The following is a 3,513-nucleotide window of genomic DNA, read 5'->3' as shown; positions in this document are numbered from 1 at the left end:
AGGTCCACCAGATACTCAACATGCCACACCCTGAACTCGGGGTCTGTGCCCTATCCCCTAACCTAGCCAGCGTTCCCAGTTTCCCCACTGCAGCCAGTAGCCTCGAAATCCTACAAACAGCCTCTGCTCCTGCCCCACTCCCAGGTGTGTAGTTTGAATCCCTTCCCAATTTCAGGTTTACCCCGTGCCCACTGCCGAATTCTGCTGATTCATTCCCTGCCTCCTGGATTCTCCTCTTCCTCTCTACTCAAAACTCATCTGAGAATGGCCCTTATCGCCCAGCATCTGTAGGATAAGCAGAAGCTGCCTGCCCTCCGCCTTTGCCTCAGGCCTCCTCCCTTTCACAATCCGAACAGCCATACGTATATTTCTTGAGCCCCATCTGACTGCATGTTTCTACATGGCCTGGGCAACCTGCTTCCTGTTTGCTACTCACCCTCCCTGGTTATCTTTTCCTCCTCGGAGACCCCCCCCCCCCTTATGTTTTTGCCAAGCAAGCCGCTTTTCTTTTTCAAATTCCTACTTGAAACTGCCCTCCTCCAACAAGGCCTCTTAGGCTAAGGTGCATCTCACTGCCCCCCGTATTTGTTTCCAAGTTTCACTACCCACGTTTCTCTATGTGGGGCTTCCCCACTAGATTTATGGGGGACAACCAACAGGCCTAGACACTAGGCCACTTAGATCCTATTTTCTTTCTCCATCCCAGTCCTTAAATCCTGGTCCCAATCTTCTGCCTCTGGCATGCAATCCACCTAGCCTCCCAGCCCCTGTGGTAGCCCTTTGCCCCGAGGTTTTTGGTTGTGCTCTTCCGCTGCTCTCATCTGCCCGCCTTTTGTTCCCCGTTAGTCAGAGGTAGAGCTGAGAGTGAGGTTTGGGCTTCCTCCTTCTTCCAATCTCTGTGTAGGGCTCAGGACCAGACTGCACAGAGCACAGGAGGATAATCTGACCCCACAGGCTTGTAGGTGCCACAAAGGAGTCTTCTAACAGTCCTTTTCCTCCCCAGACTGAACCCATCCTTGTTCACTGTGCACGCCGTTTACATGGCACAATTACAGCATTGAGCTCACACAGAGACAGTCACTGCCCTGTACTTGACCTCTCCTTTATTCAAACCCTCACTCTCATTCCCATCAAATGAGAACGAACATTCTGGGCTTTCCCAGAGCGGAGCAGAGGGCCGTATGAAGAGCTAAGTTCACCCATGTCTTCGGCACAGCCATTCACCGGGCCCTCTGCTGTGCAGACACCTACTCTGGTCCTCAGCTTCACTTCTAGGGCTGGAATATGCCTAACAACCAGAGTTAGTTTAGGACAATACCACCACTTTTTAAATGACTGCTTACCACGTCAAGTCAACAGTTACCTTCAGTTACAACAGTTACCTTCTCCATTTTTACACAGAAGGAAACTGAAGCACAGGGAGATAAGGTAACTTGATCAAAGTCGCACAACTAGGAAGTAGCAGAGGCAGGATTTGCACTCAGACCCACGTCTCTCCAAAGCCCACTCACTGCCTAAACCATGACATCACACCGCCTTGCATTCGGCTGGTGCTTGGAGCTTTGCCAAAGCACTTTCCCTCCACCTTCTCATTTGCTCTCCACCCAGGGAGTGTTTATGTGCTTTGGCCAAGATTAGACAGCGAAATTAGCGACAGGGCTGATAGGCTGCCTGCCTCCTATGCCACTGCCTTCTCAAACAGAGAGGCCTTGGGAGTCAGGGTTAACTGCTCCCCTTGACTTCTGTTCTAGGCAATGGCTACCTGGACTAAGCCCAAGGTCATATTTCCTGTCCAGGTTTCTCCCTCCTGAGCGAGGGCTAAGATGTTTCTGATCTCACAGGGCATCTGAAAGGTATCAGGACCTCCCTTCGCATGCCTGAGCGCTTCTATGCTGCTACAGGTGGGAGTCAGCTGTCCCGCCAACTGTGGGCAATGATTACCCAGGATGAGGCCATCTTGGGCAGTCCAGGATCCTTCATGGTTCCTTCCTACCAGCTCCAGACCACCTCTTCCATTTGACAGTCCTGCCCTGTGCCCCTTAAAGTGTTACCTCTGGGTACCTAAAGTGAATGGCGTTCCTGAGGAACAGGAACTTAGGGAAGTACTTGCAATGATATTGACTTCTGCTGGATAATGTGAAGCAAAGTATATTTTAAACCCCTCCCCTTAGAGCAACGGTTCTCAACCTGGGGGTCGAACGACCCTTTCACAGGGGTCGCCTAAGACCATCGGAAAACACGTATATAATTACATATTGTTTTTGTGATTAATCACTATGCTTTCATTATGTTCAATTTGTAACAATGAAAATACATCCTGCATATCAGATATTTACATTACGATTCATAACAGTAGCAACATTACAGTTATGAAGTAGCAACGAAAATAATTTTATGGTTGGGGGTGACCACAACATGAGGAACTGTATTAAAGGGTCGCGGCATTAGGAAGGTTGAGAACCACTGCCTTAAGAATGTATTATTCATCACATGAATTTGCCCATCTCATCCTTTTGACCCTTCCTGTGATGGGCAGGGATATGGCTGATCTCTCTGAGAGAATAGCGCCTGGGTAGTATACACACATCTCTGGTTAAATGAACACAGCCCCAGGGTCTTTGCTGTGTCCGAGTTGTTAGCCAACCTCTTTGGGTCTGGGGTGTGCTGAAAGTATAGCATCAAAACCCTCCCTGGGACTGTTGCAATGAGCTGTTGGCCAATAGAGAGGGTCTGTTCTAAGTTTTGATGGCAAACTGAACACACTCCTCACCATGCGGCGCCCCCCCCCCCCCCCCCCCACACACACACAGGAGAGCTCTGTCCTACCCTCTGCTGAGGTCGGGGTCTAGGACAACTCACTCTGGGCGTAAATCACAGTCTCTCCTCTTGGTTAGCCCGGGCTTGGAACACATGACGGGGAAATGGGGAAGTTGGTGACAGTCACAGTCATGAACGCACATCAGACTCCCTCCCACAATACCACACGGCTCCCGCTCCCGTCTGCACAAGAGGGAGGCCCTCCCAGAGGGCCCCACCAGGAGGCTTCTCTCGCTGGCCTCGCCTGCTCAGGGGGACTCGCCCTGGGGAGGGACCTGTCCTGAGAGACCTTCTGTAGCGGGGCACATCGGGCAGCCCAGCCTGAGAGCCGGCACACAGGAATGGGGCGGCAGCACGGGTGGGCGCAGGGAAGAGGTGCAGAGCCCCGGAGGGAGTGCTATGGCTTATCCCTCCTCCACCCCACCCTCCCTTACCAGCCACAGAGGTCCGAGCTTTCCTTCCATCCGTCCTTTCAGGAAGGCACGCAGGTGGAGGGGAGCCTACCGAGGGGGAAGCTAGAGGCCACCACGACAGATGAGGGCCAGTCTGGCCCACCCTCTTCCTTCTATTGTGGGGGATGAGGGGGAGAGGAGAAGGAGGAGGAGGAGGAGATGGAGGAGGAGGAGGAGGAGGAGGATATGGAGGAGGAGGAGATGGAGATGGAGATGGAGGAGGAGGAGATGGAGGAGGGAGAGG

At 52.5% G+C, this 3,513-nt stretch overlaps 1 long non-coding RNA gene across 1 annotated transcript in view; it reads right to left on the bottom strand.

Annotated features, from left to right (window-relative positions):
* Nucleotides 1-799: 799 nt before the first annotated feature.
* Nucleotides 800-3,513, bottom strand: part of LOC107182033 — a 4,299-nt gene continuing 1,585 nt past the window's right edge. Inside the window, exons 2-3 of the long non-coding RNA XR_001512751.1 lie at nucleotides 2,586-2,589; nucleotides 800-811 (exon numbers count right to left, since the gene is read on the bottom strand). This is a non-coding gene — a long non-coding RNA (uncharacterized LOC107182033). The remainder of the gene's footprint in view (nucleotides 812-2,585; nucleotides 2,590-3,513) is intronic.

Source organism: Myotis davidii, unplaced genomic scaffold (assembly GCF_000327345.1).
Source record: "Myotis davidii unplaced genomic scaffold, ASM32734v1 scaffold233, whole genome shotgun sequence".
NCBI classification, from domain to species: Eukaryota; Metazoa; Chordata; class Mammalia; order Chiroptera; family Vespertilionidae; genus Myotis; species Myotis davidii.
This window is presented reverse-complemented; position numbering and strand designations above follow the sequence as displayed.